This window comes from Plecotus auritus (genome assembly GCF_963455305.1).
Source record: "Plecotus auritus genome assembly, chromosome: 4".
Lineage (NCBI taxonomy): Eukaryota > Metazoa > Chordata > Mammalia > Chiroptera > Vespertilionidae > Plecotus > Plecotus auritus.
In genome coordinates, this window is record NC_137775.1 from 111226965 (window position 1) to 111245899 (window position 18935).

Genomic DNA, 18935 nt, shown 5'->3' on the forward strand with positions numbered 1-18935 from the left:
AGAAGAAGTAACAATTAAAAAAAAAGGAACATGTTATTAATAATCAATTTAAATGTAAATGGATGAAATGCTTCAATCCAAGGTCCTAGGGTACCTGAATAGACGAGAAAACAAGACCAATATAATATGCTGTATACAAGACACTCCCCACAGAATGAAAAAAACATAGAGCATTAAAATAAAGGGGTGGAAAATATATTTCATGAAATGAAAATGAAAAAAGCAAAAAAGCTAAAAGAGCATACTTATATTAGGCAAAACACACTTTTTGACTGTGCACTGGCTTGAATGCCCAGTGACTCCCAGTATCCTTCAGGTCTTACTTTTGTTCTTCAGTGTGCACTTGAACTTTGGCTAGATAGCTCCTGTGCTCTTCTGGGGTGCCGAGTCTGCCTCCCTAGGGCATCTGTGCATTGTGGAAGAGGTTGTTTGTGTAGAAGTTACCCTGATTATCCCTCTCCAAGTTCTCAACCACAGCCATCAGCTTCTCCAGCTGCTCCCTCTGTTCCTCCCCAGTCGCCGGGTTCTTGAGGCCACAGTATCTCTTCCCACACTCCTGGACCAGGATCTGCAGGCTGCAGTTATCTGTTTTGGCTACATACTCATCTAAGGACTCTCCCCCTAAATCTTCCTTGTGGGTGAAGATTACCACCACGTGCATCATGGCTCCTGCCCCAAAGACCTCCTTCGGCCTCCTCACTGCCACTGTGTCCTGGGCAGTAAAGCCACCCAGCTGGGTCACCAGTAGAAGCACATGGGGCCCTGGGGCTGAGAGCAAATAACAGTCAATGAAGCCCTTATACAACTCTTGGTCCTGGCCTTAGCCTCAAAGATGGAGGGCGTGTCAACCACCAGGATGTTCCTTCCATTCCATGTGCATGTGGCCGACTGGAACATCCCTGCCATGGCCTGGGCCCCCAGCCTGTACTCAAACACAGGTTGACAGAGGATACTGTTCTCAGTGGCACTTTTTTTGCAAGCAGATTTTTCCACCAGGTTGAGCCTCAGTGAGGAAGATGATGGAAACTGGTTATCTTCTTCACTTCCTGAAAGAGAAAAATTGTGTATCTTATTAAGCAGGTGTTACTTCCGAGTTTTCAGTCCTGGACCCTCAGGGTATCTCATTAAAGCTGTGGATTTTGCTCCAAAGAAAGTGTCATATCTAAATACATACAAAGGTTTTCAATAACTTTAGGAGGTTCTCGGGTCATAGGAAGTCTACATAGGAAGCCCACTTTGGACCCATAGCCAACAAGTAAGCTACACTGAGAAGGTTGTACCACGTCCTTCATCAAGACCAAGGAAGATAGTTTTTCTGAAATTAAAGTGGTCCCTGTGTTTCTCCAGGGATGGTGCCTAGCCCAGTTTCATGTTAAATAAATGTGAAGTTAGAAGGAGGCAGAGGATAAGAAGTCATACATAGGAAAATATTACCACCTCTTTTCACCCACAAATTCCCAGGAACACTTGTATAGAAGTGCTCAACATATTCACCTAAACCTTGGGAGAAAAGTGTCAGCTGTGACCTTCCACCAAGGACCAGCTGAGGGTCCCTGAGTCTCTGTTTTTTTGGGTGGGGAGTTCTCTGCTTGAAATTGAGACAACAGAAAGGTCATAGTTAATGTCAAAGGCAAAATTTGAGAGATGACTCAGGATGGGTGGCTAAAGAGGATTGGAATTTAAGACCATTAGTAGTACATGTGATGAAAAGATCTACTTGGATGATTGAATTACAGGAAGTTAGCAAAAGTGGTCTTGGAGAGGTCAATACTGAGCCAAGAGCTAAAACCTTCCAGGGTGAGAACCCGGGGAGGTCTAGAGTTCTATGAGCCCAAATGTATTCCATGTTTATTGCAGTGTCCTAAAATCTATTATTTTATTTCTTCTACTCTGTGTTCTTCCTTTACTGCAGTGTTCTGCGGTGTTTTGAAGCATGCATGATTAGTAAATTTTTCTGGGAGGTATTTCTATTTTCTGCTCAAAGAGGACAAGGAAAGATAAAATTTGCTCACAATTCAGCTTAAAACCCTGCAACTTCTGACTTGAAGTTTCATTTCCACATTTTCCACACATCATGTGCACGGAGAGCATCGCACTGAAAGGGACAGGTTGAGGTGGGGGTGAAGATGGTGGGGAAGTTAAAGAAAAAATGAGCACTGATTTTTTATTCGTCAGTTTATTTATTTATTTATTTTTATTTTATTTTATTTATTTATTTATTTTACATATTTTTATTTTTATTTATTTATTTATTTATTATTTATTTATTTTTTAATTTTTTTATTTCTTTATTTTTTTATATAGCAATATTTTTTTATTAAGGTATTATATCTGTACATATCTTACCATTGCCTCCCCACGCACCCCACTCCCATACATGCCCTCACCCCCCAATGTTTTGCATCTATTGGTTATTCTTTTTTTTTTTTAATATATTTTATTGATATTTTACAGAGAGGAAGGGAGAGGGATAGAGAGCTAGAAACATCGATGAGAGAGAAACATCGATCAGCTGCCTCCTGCACACCTCCCACTGGGGATGTGCCCGCAACCAAGGTACATGCCCTTGACCGGAATCGAACCTGGGACCCTTCAGTCCGCAGGCCGACGCTCTATCCACTGAGCCAAACCGGTTTCGGCCATTGGTTATTCTTATATGCATGCATATAAGTCCTTCGGTTGATCTCTTATTTCCCCCACCTCTCCCTAAACTTCCCACTGTAATTTGACAGTCTGTTTGATGCTTTATTGCCTCTGTATCTATCTTTTTGTTCATCAGTTTATAATGTTTTTTATTATCCACAAATGAGTGAGGTCATGTGGTATTTTTCTTTCATTGACTGGCTTATTTCACTTAGCATAATGTTCTCTAATTTCATCCAGGTTCCTACAAATGGTAATAATTCCTTCTTTTTTTAAAAAAAATATATATTTTATTGATTTTTTTACAGAGAGGAAGGGAGAGAGATAGAGAGTCAGAAACATCGATGAGAGAGAAACATCGATCAGCTGCCTCCTGCACACCTCCTACTGGGGATGTGCCCGCAACCAAGGTACATACTCTTGCCGGAATCGAACCTGGGACCTTTCAGTCCGCAGGCTGACGCTCTATCCACTGAGCCAAACCGGTTTCGGCAATTCCTTCTTTTTCATGGCAGCATAGTATTCCATTGTGTAGATGTACCATAGTTTTCTGATCCAGTCATCTGCTGACGGGCACCTAGGCTGTTTCCAAATCTTAGCTATTGTAAATTGTGCTGCTATGAACATAGGGGTGCATATATCCTTTCTGATTGGTGTTTCTGGTTTCTTAAGATATATTTCTAGGAGTGGGATTACTGGGTCAAATGGGAGTTCCATTTTCAGTTTTTTGAGGAAACGCCATACTGTTCTCCACAGTGGCTGTACCAGCCTGCATTCCCACCAGCAGTGCACGAGGGTTCCTTTTTCTCCGCATCCTCACCAACATTTGTCATTTGTTGATTTGTTGATGATAGCCATTCTGACAGGTGTGAGATGGTATCGAATTGTCGTTTTGATTTGCATCTCTTGGATAATTAGTGACTTTGAGAATGTTTTCATGTGTCTCTTGGCCTTCCTTCTGTCTTCTTTCAAAAAGATTCTATTTAGGTCAGTTGCCCATTTTTTTATTGGATCATTTATCTTCCTTTTATTAAGTTGTATAAGCTGCCTGTAGATGTTGGAGATTAAACCTTTATCAGTGATAACATTTGCAAATATGTTCTCCCATACAGTGGGGTTTCTTGTTGTTTTGTTGGTTTCTTTTGCTGTGCAAAAGCTTTTTATTTTCATGTAGTCCCATTTGTTTATTTTCTCTTTGGCTTCCATTGCCCTAGGGGCAGTATCAGTGAAGAAGTTCTTTGGGCATATGTCTGAGACTTTGCTGCCTGTGGATTCCTCTAGTATTTTTATGGTTTCCCATCTTATGTTTAAGTCCTGTATCCATTTTGAGTTTACTTTTGTGTATGGTGTAAATTGGTGATCTAGTTTCATTGATTTGCATGTATCTGTCCCATTTTCCCAACACCATTTGTTGAAGAGACTGTCTTGACTCCATTGTATGTTCATGTCTTCTTTGTCAAATATTAATTGCGTATAGTGGTTTGGGTCGATATCTGGATTCTCTACTCTATTCCATTGGTCTATATGTCTGTTCTTGTGCCAGTACCAGGCTGTTTTGAGAACAGTGGCTTTGTAATACAGCTTGAAATCTGGTATTGAGATCCCTCCTACTTTATTCTTCTTTCTCAGGATTGCTGTGGCTATTCGGGGTCTTTTTTTATTCCAGATGAATTTTTGGAGAGTTCTTTCTAGGTCTGTGAAATATGCCGTTGGTATTTTAATGGGGAGTGCATTGAATCTATAGATTGCTTTGGGAAGTATGGACATTTTAATGATGTTGATTCTACCAATCCATGAACATGCAATGTTCTTCCATCTGTTTATGTCTTCCTCTGTCTCTTTTTTCAGTGTCCTGTAGTTTTCTGCGTATAGGTCTTTTACCTCCTTGGTTAAGTTTATTCCTAGGTATCTTAATTTTTTTGGTGCGATGGTAAATGGGATTGCTTTTTTGGGCTCTCTTTCTGTAAGTTCACTATTGGTGTATAGAAATGCCATAGATTTCTTGGCATTAATTTTGTATCCTGCTACATTGCTGAATTCATTTATTAAGTCTGTTAGTTTTTTGATGGAGTCTTTCGGGTTTTTTATTACAATATCATGTCATCTGCAAATAAGGACAGCTTTACTTCTTCTTTTCCAAATTGGATGCCTTTATTTCTTCTTCTCGTCTAATTGCAATGGCTAATACTTCCAGGACTATGTCAAACAGGAGTGGTGAGAGTGGGCATCCCTGTCTTGTTCCTTTTCTTAGGGGAAATGGTTTTAGTTTTTGCCCATTGATGTTAGCTGTGGGTTTATCATATATAGCTTTTATTATGTTGAGGTATGATCCTTCTATTCCTACCTTGCTGAGAGTTTTTATCAAGAAAGTGTGTTGGATTTTGTCAAATGCTTTTTCTGCATCAATTGATATGACTATGTGATTTTTATCTCTCAATTCGTTTATGTGATGTATCATATTTATTGATTTGCGGATATTGTACCATCCTTGCATTCCTGGGATAAAGCCTACTTGGTCATGGTGTATGATCTTTCTGATGTACTGCTGGATCCGATTTGCTAGAATTTTGTTGAGGATTTTGGCATCTATGTTCATGAGGGATATTGGCCTGTAATTCTCTTTCATTGTGTTGTCTTTGTCTGGTTTTGGTATTAGGGTGATGCTGGCTTCATAGAAGGAGCATGGAAGTGTTCCTTCCTCTTGAATTTTTTGGAATAGTCTGAGGATAGGTTTAGATCTTACTTGAATGTTTGGTAAAACTCTCCTGTAAAGCCGTCTGGCCCCGGGCTTTTGTTTGCCAGAAGATTTTTGATGACTGCTTCAATTTCTTCCATAGTTACCGGCATATTGAGCTGTTTAGATTCTTCCTGATTGAGTTTTGGAAGGTTATATTTTTCTAGGAATATGTCCATTTCCTCCATGTTGTCCAGTTTGTTGGAATAGAGTTGTTAGTAGTATTTTTTAACAATCCTTTGTATTTCGGCGGGATCTGTTGTTATTTCACCTCTTTCATTTCTGATTTTGTTTATTTGTGTCCTCTCTCTTTGCTTCTTGGTGAGCCTGGTTAGAGGTTCATCAATCTTGTTTATCCTTTCAAAGAACCAGCTCTTGGTTTTGTTGATCTTTTGTATTGTTTCTTTGGTCTCTATGTCGTTTATCTCCACTCTGATCTTTATTATTTCCTTCCTTCTGCTTACACTGGGCTTTTCTTGTTGCTCTCTTTCTAACTCTTTGAGTTGTAGGGTTAGGTAATTTATTACCATTGTTTCTTGTTTTTTGCAGTAGGCTTGTAGAGCTATGAACTTCCCTCTCAAGACTGCTTTCGCTGTGTCCCATAGATTTTGGATTGTTGTGTTTTCATTGTCATTTGTTGCCATGATGTTTTTTATTTCTTCCGTGATCTCTCTGGTAACCCAGTCATTGTTTAATAACATGTTGTTTAGTCTCCATGTGTTTGATTTCTTTGGATTGTTTTTATTGTAGTTGATTTCCAGTTTTATGCCACTGTGGTCTGAGAAGATGCTTGATATGATTTCTATCTTCTTGAATTTGAAGAGACTTTGCCTGTGTCCCAACATATGGTCTATCTTTGAGAATGACCCATGTGCACTTGAGAAGAATGTATATTGTGTGGCTTTGGGGTGAAATGTTCTGAAGATGTCAATTAATTCCATCTGGTATAGTGAGTCATTTAGGATTGAAGTTTCTTTGCTGATTTTTTTGTTTAGAGGATTCGTCCAATGGTGATAGTTGGGTATTAAAGTCTCCTACTATGATTGTATTGCTGTTATTCTCTCCCTTGATATCCTCCAGGAGATTTTTTATGTATTTGGGTGCTCCTGTATTGGGTGCGTATATGTTTACCAGAGTTATTTCTTCTTGTTGAATTGCTCCCTTTAGTATTATGAAGTGGCCTTCCTTATCTCTTGTTATGTCCTTCAGTTTGAGATCTAATTTGTCAGATATAAGTATTGCTACCCCAGCTTTTTTTCATTTTTATTTGCCTGGAAGACCTTTTCCCATCCCTTCACCCTCAGTCTGTTTGCATCTTTTTTTCTTAGGTGGGTTTCTTGTAGACAGCAGATATATGGGTCTTGTTTCCTTATCCAGTCCGTTACCCTATGTCTTTTGATTGGGCCATTTAATCCGTTTACATTTAAAGTTATTATTGATAGGTACTTATTTGTTGCCATTTTTATTCTTTACCCCTGTGTTCCTTCTTTGCTTCCTCTTTCTTTTTTTACAGCAGACCCATTAGCATTTCTTGCATTGCTGGTTTGGTGGTAATAAATTCCCTTAGTCTTTTTTTGTCTGTGAAGCTCCTGATTTCACCTTCAGTTTTGATTGATAGCCTTGCTGGGTACAGTATTCTTGGATTCAGACCCTTCCTTTCCATGACTTGGTATATTTCATTCCATTCCCTTCTGGCCTGATGAGTTTCTGTTGAGAAATCAGTTGCTAGTCTGATCGGGGTTCCTTTGTATGTAACTTTCTGTCTCTCTCTTGCCGCTTTTAAGATTCTTACTTTGTCGTTGGTGTTTGCCAATTTAATTATAATGTGCCTTGGCGTCGGTCTTTTGGGGTTCATTTTGCTTGGGACTCTGTGAGCTTCTTGGATTTGTGTGGGTTTTTTCTTTCCTGTATCAGGGAAGTTTTCTGTCATTATTTCTTCAAACAGGTTTTCTATTCCTTGCTCAGTTTCCTTTCCTTCTGGAACCCCTATTATGCGGATATTGTTTTGTTTGGTCTTGTCCCAAAGTTCCCTTAGGCTCTCCTCCTGCTTTTTAATTTTTTTTTCTCAGAAGCTGCTCTACTTGGGTATTTTTTTCCATCTTGTCTTCTAGCTCACTGATGCGGTCCTCTGCTTCTTCTAGTCTACTATTGATGCTTTCTATTGAGTTCTTTACAGCAGCGATGTCCTTTTCCATTTCTTCTTGGTTCTTCTTCATTTCCTCTTGGTTCTTACTCATATTGTCGAATTTGTCTTCCATTCTTTTCAGCCACCTTATGACCATTTCTCTGAATTCTTTCTCTGGAAGGTTACTTACCTCCATTTAGTTTACTTGCTTTTCTCGTGATGCCTGCTTTTCTTTCATATGCGGGCTGTTTCTTTGTCTCCCCATGGTCTCTCTTCTCCGGATGTCTGGTTATGTAGTTCTCTCTCTCCTGCATTGATTTAAAGGCACAAAATACAACACAACCAGGTACAACTCACAAGGCACTGAACAGAAATGTATTCACGATATTAATAATCTCCAATAAAGGTGACCACCAGAGAAAGGCAAATTACAGGATAGGAGAGAAAGAAGAAGAGGAAAAAGAAAGAAAGAAAAAAAGGAGTGTCTAAATGAAATTGGTAAAAGGAAAAAAAAAGTAAGAGAGACAAGGAAGAGACTAAGAGAGAAAGGGGAACAAACTATATATATGGGGAGAAAACTTCAATAGAACAACCACTAATCCCAGCAAATGCCTGCAACAAGTACCTGGGGATTAATACAAACTAATATCAAGTGAGGCAAGGGAAAACAGAAGCAAAAAACAAACAAAAACAAAGCTAACAAAAAACAAATGAACAAAAAAAAAGAATAAGCAAAACAATCTCACAAAAAAGCATAATGTTGATATAATCAACATTCAAGCAAACATGAACAAAAGGACAGAGAGAAAGACAATTTTTGGATAGTTAAGACAGCGAAGAGAGAGGTTTGTATGGACTTGGAGCAGGGGATTGTAGATTCGATATATAAGTAGAGTGAAATTTTATCAGGGGGTAAACAGAAAGAATAGGGAAAATCTAAAGCAGGAAAGGGATAAGATAAACAGGACACCAAAAGGGGAAAGGTTAGGAAGAGAGTGATGGCATAAAGGTAGAGTTGAGATAGAGTAAAACGATGATAAAGGAAAGATGAAACTAGAATGCAGAACACTAATCCCAAAGTAAAATAAAGAGAAAATAAAATGATACTTTAAAAAAAAAGGTAAAATAGTAGTAGTAATGATACTGATTGAAAATAAAAATGTAGTAATTAAAAAGGTAAAATTAAGTGAGGAAAAAAGGAAAAAAATTAGTTTCTTGAGTAAAAGATGCAAAAAATGAAAACAAAATAATAAAAATTAAAAATACAAAAGATAAAATGTGCAGTAGTGAAGGTCATTCACATCCTCTATTGTTCTGTTTGGCATGCCTGTTTCTCATTCTGGACAGTATTGCAGTTCCCTGCATTCCACTGCTCCTCAGTGTTGTAAACCAGTCCTGATTTTTAAGCAGGCGGTGTGTCTTAATTTCTCCTATTACTTTATTTTTGATCACACAAGAGTCAATTTGTGATTCAGCCCCTTGGTGGCAGTGTTTCTGGATTCACTTCCGGATCTCTTTGGCCTCTCTAGCCTGTATTTACATCCTTCTTTCTCTGTAGCACTCAATACCGGTTTGTGGAAGTTGGCTGCCTCAGAGCTGGGTCTCCGATGGTCACTCCCCGCTCTGATCTCCAGGTTCCAGAAAAACACTTTCCCCTGCAGTTTCCCAGGGTGTTCCCAACTGGGTGATCCTATGTATTGGGCTTAGTAATCAGAAGCAAGGATTTGAAGAGGAAAAAGCCCAAGTGTGTGAACAATGGGTCTGTGTGCAAGTCTAAGCAGCTGGCACACCTTTGAAATTCTTAGGCTGTCCCTGCCCGTCAGATCAAAATGGGTTGCTTTTTAGAGATCCCTTCTGTTAGCAGCTCTGAGGACCCCCTTCCACATTCACGGATCACGCCAGCCCCAACAGCCACGGATTTTTTTAGGCACAGACTTCCCTGGTCCTCCAGCTCCCGCAAAACACGCGTTCCTCTCTCCCGCCGGGACCAGAGACCTCACCTTATCCCAGGTAAAATCTGACCTTTCCGTGGTGGAGTGTAGAGCTCCTCTGAATCTGCGTGTTTGCGCCAATTGGGAACTGGTGTTCTGGGGCTCACAGCTGTTCCGTGGGTGCCGCAGTTGTGCATTTTCAGGCTTCCGATAAGCTCCACTTTCCCTTTCAAGATGGCGCAGACTCCGCGTCCAAGCCCGCAGCTCCGGGAGGGGACCCAGCTGCAGTGGGGGCTGTCAGGTCAGGGGAACCCCGTCTAGCAGTCCCCCACCTTCTCCTGGAGTTTAACTGTCCCTTAAATTGCCAACAAACACTCCTTGTGCGACCCTCAGCTGTTCTTTCTTTCTGCTCCGGGACAAGGCTCAGAACACATCTGTCTATTCCGCCGCCATTTTTCCCCCCCTTATTCTTCAGTTTAAAATCACTGGGTTTCTGTCACTGTGTTTGAGGTGAGGAAACGATGCCTCTTGAGGACTTGGAGGCTTTCTTTCCTTTGGCCTTAGTTCCATATCTGCTCTTTGGAAGTCCTTCCAGCTTCTTCTGGGATAAAAACAGGAAAAGGATAAAAAGTAAGTGTCCACATGGTGTTGGTAAGGCCTGAGGTCACCTCCAGTTCAGACTACTAAGAATAATTCTCCATCGAGGAACCATTTCCATTGCTAATTTCCTAACTCACATTATGCTCCCTCAAAAGTCTATGTATAACTTTAAGAGAACCTGGTGAAGCTAATACAATAGACTGTGAACACAATGCTTGGTCTCTTTCTTTCTGTCTCAGCATAGAGGAGAGCAGAAAATGTTTTAAAACCAATCCATTACTTATGTCCCTCCAACTGGATAAGGCACACACACACAAAAAAAGGCTTTTTTTTTTTTATGGAATGAGGAGTTGAATATTATTTTATTTTATGTTTTGGAGTCAAAGTAGGCCAACTTTCTGGAAAAAGTAATCCCCTCTCATGTCAGTCCTTGTAGAAGTCATGTCCCACATCCAACCTTCTCCTGGGAAGGTGCCGTGTACTTTTCCTCTTGGCCACTGGATACCCATGTGACACAAAGAGTTTTAGGCACTAGAAATTCTCATTACTTCAAACAAGCCAATGTCATTTACAGCAAGGCAATTTTTTCTCTGTTCTAGCAAGTTTGTGATTAGCCCCCTCAGCAGTTGGTGGAGAGAAGGGGGTGCCATGGGCAAAGAGAAGGAATCAACATGAGGACAAATTCAAGAAAAACTCACTTCCTGCTCAGTGTTTAATCAAATGTTTTTCCTGGCTGGCTCTGTGGTCCTTGTCTCCCAGTGATCACCATTTTGTATTTTAGTAGATTTAAACAGAAATTGGCACAACCATTGGCATGAATTAGCATAAATGTTTCATTCAAATGAGGCATAATATTGTGTCACTCATTTTGTTGTTAGAAAAGACAAGATGTTACATACCTAAGATGAGGTTATACTTACTTATTCAGTTTTAAATATTATGCAGTTATGAAACAAGTTTTTAAGTGAACTTATGGAACAAAAATCCACAATTTGCAATGAACAAATGTAAGTATTTTGGCATTTTTACTGCAGATATTCTATTTGATTAAAAAGTTAACACACTACACATGAATTTCATTTATGCTTTTCTCCCTCCCTCTGCCCTTTAGGGGCAACTAATATTCTGAGCTTTTTATGTATCATCTCATGTGTTTATTTATACTTTTACATACACATGTATCTATAGGTAATATCTAATACTGATTTTGTATTTTAAGCTTTTACGTAAATGACATTATTTGTATAAAATTGTATCCAATTATTTATTAACCAACTTTTAAGATGTTCCAAAATATATACTTCTGCAAAATAATCCCCATATTCTGCATATCTCTGTGCAACAATTAGTGGACGGCTTTCATATGACTAGATATTGGCAATATGACTGGAGACCACTATGCCAATTCTCATTGACACAAGCCATGTGTGAGAAGTCCCCAAATCTGCGCTTGCACTTGGTGATATTCCACTGTTAATTTTTTTATCACCTTAAGGACATACATAGTGATGTCTTCATCCACTTACACATCCATATTTCTGATTACCATTGAATTTAAAAATGGTTTTCATAGTTTGTTTGCTATTCAGGTTGCTTCTGTTATATAGAAACGTTTGCACACTTTTCTATTAATTTAGTGGGATTATTTTTGGCTCTCCATAGGTAAACCTAAGGTGGGTTCTGGCAACTGGAATCTGTCAGCTAACTGCTAACTAAATTTTCTTTTCTTCTTTTGTTTTTTTATGCTGTACATTAGATTCCTAGAAGGACACAAACTACTGAAGGTGACTCAAGCCTAAATAAAATCTAAAAGAGGTTAAATTAAAATAAAAACCTACAACCAAAGAAAAGCCCAGTACCAGATGGCTTCACTGGTGAAATCATTAAATATTTAAGGAATTAACACCAATGCATTACAGACACTTTAAAAAACCAGGAGAGGAGGAAGTACTTCACCATTCATTCCATGAGGTCAGTATCTTTCAAAGATATTACAAGGAAAAAAACTACAGACCAATATCCTTTATGAATTTATACATAAAAATCCTCACCAAAATAGTAGCAAATTGAATGTGGCAACTTATAAATACAAGGACATACATGAGAAGTATGTACCTATGTAAGTATAGACATCTGGGATTTATAATATAGTTTACGTATTGAATTACATCCCAATATCTGATATGTCCAAGGCCCTCAATGTATAATTTGTCAGTCGTATGTCAGTTGAGTGTCCCCCACTCCTTGGTGACTTGGTGAAACTGGTCCAAACTATCATTTCACAGCATGGAAGACTTCACAGTCCTCCCCTCTGTTTCTAAGAGTTCCCCTTCCTTTCCCTTGGCCTCTCCTGTTTCCTCATTCTTGTGACAGTGTGCACTGTTTCTACTTCAGCCTGTGACTCTGAAAGCCCCAAATGCACCATTTATACTGTTCCTTAAAAAACACTAGTATTTATGCAGAACTGTTCATATCCAGCTATTTCTTTTTCAGTTTTAGAAACTTTACTGGAAATGCTACAGAGTATAAGAATCAGCACACAGACTTTCTCTCTCATTTTGATGATTCTCTTCTCTTTGCTCTTCCCTCTTTTTTCCCCTCTAATTTTTAAGATGCTTTTATTTGGGTATATGAGACTCTGTTCCTTAGTGGATAAAAATCATGTCTCTTTTAGACATTCCAGCTTTGGTATAAAAAGCAACAAACCAAAACACTTTACTCTTCCTGCTCCCACTTTATATTGAAAGGCAGCAATAGTCAATTTGACAAACATTTTAAATTTTTCCACATATTGGAAATATTAGATAAAGTATAGACAAATATCAAGTGTGGACCAAAAAACATTCAGGTTACTCCCATCCCATTTAAAAGAAGACATATTGTGGTTATTTCTGGTATCCATTTCTTTTCTTGGACTTTTAAAAGACTCCATTCAAATCTCCTAGCTGCAGGAAAAGGGCTGTCTCCTTTTGAATTTTCTCCAACTGGTTTTCCTACCTGTTTGCTGGCTGCTGCTAGTTATTTCAGTTGTTTGATTGCTTTCTGTTTCTTTTTCATTCTTGATTTTCTTCCTCTATCTCACTGTCTCATGATGTTGGCTGAGAAAAGCGGTTTTGTGGTGTGCTTCCTGTTTTGCAGCTTTTGGTCTCATCGTCCTTTGTTTTCTACGTGACTGGGTTTGAGATTGGCTTATACTTTGCCCTTGTGGTTTCACACTCTGGGTGGCTTCTGGTGCAGCTTGAGACAGGCATTTGTTTGTTGCTCAGAGTTGCAGTTCTAAAGGTCGTTCCAATATAGGTTCCTCGCTGGGCACTTCACTAACAACTGCTGGATGAGTGACCAAGTCCTTTGGAAATACTTTGTCTGAAAATTTCTGCAGGAAAAAGCCACCATAATGCAGAACCTTATACCTGTTATTCACACATATTCTGGCACCACCTGTAACAGTTACATTGAGCTCCTCCATTCTGGGCACCAAGAAAAGTATGTAAAACTAGAGGCCACTGTTTTGGAAATAAGTTGGTGTTTTTTAACACTTCACACCAATCTTTGTCTTAAATTTAGGATCACATAGCAAAAAGCAACAAGAAAAATGTTACTTTGAGAAGAGTTTGGCTACAACTCATTTTAGTCATTGCACTATAGCATTTTCTTCATTTGTTGCAAGTAGAAAAATATTTGTTATCCACAGCAGGAAACCATTATTTTGTTGACATCTGTACTAGCTATTGTTGATTCACCAGCAACTCTTAGATCCTATATCTCCGAATCTGTCTTGGCCTTAGACACTTTGTGGCTAAAGTTTCATGATGTTACTCATGGCTTTCACTCTTTGGATGCTCTCTTTAAGCATAAGACGTGGTTGTCGCAAGGTAGTTTTATTTTCTTCAGCAAGTAAAGGAGATGGAGGATTCACAGACAAAGCTCTGTCTCCCCAAAGGCAGTGTTTTTATACACTATCTGGTTAATTAAACATTTCTTTCTTTTTTTTTTTCTTTGTTTTGTTTTTCATTATTGATTAAAGTATTACATATGTGTCCTTATCGCCCCATTGACCCCACCCCCCACTCATGCCCTTACCCCCCTGGTGTCTGTGTCCATTGGTTATGCTTATATGCAAGCATACAAATCCTTTAGTTGATCTCTCTCCTTAACCCCACCTTCCCCTACCTTCCCTCTGAGATTTGATGGTCTGATCAAAGCTTCTCTGTCTCTGGATCTGTTTTTGTCCATCAGTTTATGTTGTTCATTATATTCCATAAATGAGTGAGACCATGTGATATTTATCTTTCTCTGACTGGCTTATTTCGCTTAGCATGATGCTCTCCAGTTCCATCCATGCTGTTGCAAATGGTAAGAATTCCTTCTTTTTTACAGCAGTGTAGTATTCCACTTTGTAGATGTACCACAGTTTAATCCACGAATCTGCTGATGGGCACTTAGGCTGTTTCCATATCTTAGCTATGCCAAATTGTGCTTCTATGAACATAGGGGTGCATATATCCTTTCTGACTGGTGTGAAGAGATCAGCCAAGGAAAAGCTGCAAACAGCATAACTTGGAAACATTCCCAACTGTGTACGTGCCAAAGAAGCACATTCTGCAAACAGATGTGCTCCCTCTTGCCTGCAAACAGGGAGGGTGGGTTTGGCCACAAGGGAATGACCTTTAAAGCTATTCTTTAAAGTTATGGGTCCCCTACCCACACAGTTTTCCCAGGCTTGTTTGGATGGCGGTTATCAGTAGAATGAGAGCAACCTTTCATAGCTTACCACGAAGTCTGTAACTATTTACTGAGATTTGCTGTACTGAGAATTTGTCCTTCTGCTCTGTCTCTCCCTTAGAGATTAAGAGGAACAAAGAATACATTCCTCTTGACAGACCTCCTATTCAGTGTTTTGTGTATACAAGGCATTACGCAGTTAATAAACTTGCTGCAGTCTTCACCGAGCTCGGCGTCTGTCTTGTCTGTGTGTATGTTGTCTGTCATTTCGTCATCCCTCATTTTATTGAAACAGGTTGCAACAATTGGCGCAGCGAGCAGGGTTCGAAGGGAGACGAAACCGAAAGGGTAAGCACCCCGGGAATAAAGTAGGGGGACTTTTGGGAAAATCATGGGGAATTCTCCGTCATTGGAAAAGGAATATCGGGAATTGCTTAAAGGATTGCTACTTTCTATTGGCGTGGAAACGAGTGACAAAACTATGAAAAATTTATTCAAACATGTTCAAAAGAAATGTTACTGGTTTAATTGCCAACAGAAGGCACAGCTCAATTTGAGAGAATGGCAGCAAGTTGTGAAACAGCTTAGGCTGTGTCATCAGAAGGGAGAAGTTATGGATGTCAAGTTATGGACTTTGTGTGGAGCTATCACTAGAGGGCTGAAATTATTAGAAACAGATAGTGAGCAAAATAGTAGAATTAGAAAGCAAATCGTAGAAGTTGTGAATGGTCGGGCCATTGATCCTGAAGCAGAAAGTGACGAGGAGGAGGACCCTTTACATGAGGCAGTTGATGACGATCCTCCATTACCCCCTCGTTTAGAAGACAATATAGAGGTAGAAACAAAACCATCTCTAGGAGCAGAGGGGAAGGAATTATTACACCTTTTACGGCAGGTTTTCACTATTACCTCTAAATCTGATATGTAGGAAATGAGCGAGGCATCTACTCCTACGGCTGATGCCATACCCTCTGCTCCCCCTGCTCCTTCTTTGCCAAGGGCTGTGGCTCCAATAACTATGTCTCAACCTCCTTCTTATACTGCTACAGCAGGACCTCAGATGTTTACATTTGGGTATGTTCCTGAAGAGGATGATATTCCTGCCCCTCCAGGGGGCTGGCAGGATGAGAAGTCTAGTCCTTTATTATTTCCCATACAGAGACAACAGTTTGCAGCTAATGCTCAATATCCTCAAAGGGGATATAATGTACAGTATTCCCCTTTAGCTTGTAAGTTTCTAAAGGATTTAAAACAAGCAGTAGCTCAATTTGGCCCGCAATCCCCTTTTGTTTTGGGGCTTCTTGATTCTTATGCTTCAGAAAATTTACTTATCCCTCGTGACTGGGAGTCTTTGGGCCGTGCAGTATTATAAGGTTCACAATGGTTACAACTACGTAGTTGGTGGACAGAAGAAGCTAGAGTACAGGCCCGTCATAATACGACTCGCAATTCTCCTGGTCCTACCGAGGATGAACTTTTAGGTCAAGGAGCCTATCAGACAATAGCTCAACAAGCGGGACTTAATGATCTCGCTTTGACCCAGATTAAGGCTATTTTTCTGAAAGCTTGGCAAAAAAATAGAAATTACTGGAAAAGCTGCACCATCTTTTGTAAAAACTGTACAAGGTCCTAATGAACCATACACGGATTTTCTAGCTAGACTAAGAACTGCTGTCATGAAAGGGGTAGGGACTAATGAGGCTGCAACCCTTGTTCTAGAGGCCTTAGCATATGAGAATGCTAACGAAGAATGCAAAAGAATTATTAGTCCTTTAAGAGGACAAGGATCTTCTCTTGATGACTACATTAGAGCCTGTGCAGGAATAGGGAGTGCTACTCATCAGTCTAACGTTTTTGCTACTGCGTTTGCTTCTGCTCTAAATAAATCCAATCAAACGTGCTATAACTGTGGCAAGCCTGCACATTTTAGAAGGGATTGCAGAAAAGGCAATAATAAGGAGAAAAGAGTGACCAGTAGGGGTCCTCCTGGGCCTTGTCGAAGATGTCAGAAAGGAAATCATTGGACTAATGAATGCAGATCAATGAAAGATAAAGATGGTAATTGGCTTGTTAACAAAGGAGAAGTTGGGAATTTGGGAAACTCCCAGCGGGGCCCAAAGCCCTGGGGCCCCCAACAGAATGCAGGATTTCAGCAGTTTCTTGCTCAACAGGTTCCTCCCCAATTAGAGTAAAGGATTTATATGCTGCTACTAAGGGAAGTGCAGCAGCTGATTTATCTGTATCAGTTCCTTGTACTTTGTCCCCAGCAGGAGGAACGTATAAATTACCTACTGGAGTAATAGGGCCTATTCCCGATAAAACTGTGGGGTTAATTTTGGGCAGAAGCAGTTCTGCTATGAGGGGTCTAGATATCCTTACTGGGATAATAGATTCTAACTTTCAAGGGGAAATAAAAATCATGGCTCGAGTACAACAATCCTTATCCCTGGATGCCGGCGAACGGGTTGCTCAATTGCTTTTGCTTCCTTACAAGAAATTTAGCACCCGCTCAAATACAAGGACAGGGGGTTTTGGAAGTACTGGAAGTCACATTTTCTGGTAGACTTTAATTTCTGATGACAGACCATCTCTCAAATTGTGGATTAAAGGGGTGCCTTTTACTGGATTAATAGATACTGGGGCTGATGTATCCCTCATAGCTCGACGGCAGTGGCCTCTAGAATGGAAAACTAAACCAGTACCTATTATATTATCCGGTTTGGGGACTGTCAATCAAGTAAATCAGTCAAGATTTCCTGACCTGCCAAGGCCCTGAAGGCAAGATAGCCACCTTAAAATTTTATGTGGTAGATGTGCCTATCAACATATGGGGAAGAGATTTATTAAAACAATTTGATGTAACACTATCGTTTCCTGTCATGAGTCCGTCTCTTGAGCAATTCCCTGTTACTACTCAGGAAAACTGAAAGCCACTGTTCCTATTCCTCGAGCCCTACCTTTAACTTGGTTAACGTCAGAGCCAAGGTGGGTGGAGCAGTGGCCCTTAAGTAAAGAGAAGCTCGAGGCCCTTAAAATGCTAGTTAAAGAACAGCTAGAAGCAGGACATATTGAACCTTCTGCTTCTCCTTGGAATTTTCCTGTTTTTGTCATTAAAAAGAAAAGTGGTAAATGGAGATTACTAACGGACTTACAAGAGATAAATAAGTGTATTCAACCTATGGGCCCACTTCAACCTGGCATTCCACTTCCTTCTATGATTCCTTCGTCCTATAGCTCACTTGTGATTGATCTAAAAGATTGTTTCTTTACAATTCCCCTTCAAGAACAAGATAAAGAGAAGTTTGCTTTTACTATTCCAGAATATAATAATGGGCGACCTACAGAGAGATATCAATGGAAAGTCCTACCACAAGGAATATTAAATAGCCCTACCTTATGCCAGGAGTTTGTAGATCGGGCCCTTCAACCTTTAAGAACTAAATATCATAAAATAATTCTCTATCATTATATGGATGACATATTGTTAGCTGCTCCCACACAGGAGCTACGAGATAAATATTTTCAGGAGTTAAAGTCGTCCCTAAAAGAATATAATTTAAACATAGCCCCAGATAAGGTCCAGATGGACAAGCCCTTACAATATCTGGGGTATACTATGGATTCACACTGTATTAAACCACAGAAAATTACTATTTGTACAGAACATCTATGTACCTTAAATGATTTTCAAAAATTGTTAGGAGATATTAATTGGTTGCGACCTGCCTTGGGTATCACAACTGGAGATTTACAACATTTATTTGCCACATTAGAAGGTGATTCTGACTTAAATAGTCCCCGTACTTTGTCTCCTCAAGCTAGAAAAGAATTACAATTAGCAGAAGAAAGAATTTCCGTTACTCAGCTACAATATATTAATCCTCAGGAGGGTGTCATTTTGTATATCTTTCATACTCAACATTCCCCCACTGCTTGCATTGGACAAAGGGAAGGAGTTCTTGAATGGTTGTTTCTAGCCAACAAACATAATAAAAAATTAACCACATATTTAGATAAAATAGCTTATTTAATTATCAAAGGAAAGCATCGATTACACCAATTGATTAGATTAGATTTTCAAAAAATAGTAACCAAGCTTCAGAATAAACAAATTCAGCAGGCTATTGAATTTAATGAGAATTGGCAAATAGCCATTGCAGGCTTTTCTGGACAGTTTGAT

General features: G+C 39.5%; 1 pseudogene across 1 annotated transcript; it reads right to left on the reverse strand.

Moving 5' to 3' along the window:
* Positions 1–397: 397 nt before the first annotated feature.
* LOC308246784 (GTPase IMAP family member 5-like) lies at positions 398–15022 on the reverse strand (annotated as a pseudogene). The gene is made up of 2 exons: positions 14980–15022; positions 398–1046 (listed from the first exon to the last, which is right to left on the reverse strand). The product of its transcript is annotated as a GTPase IMAP family member 5-like (transcript).
* Between the last annotated feature and the right edge of the window lie 3913 nt (positions 15023–18935).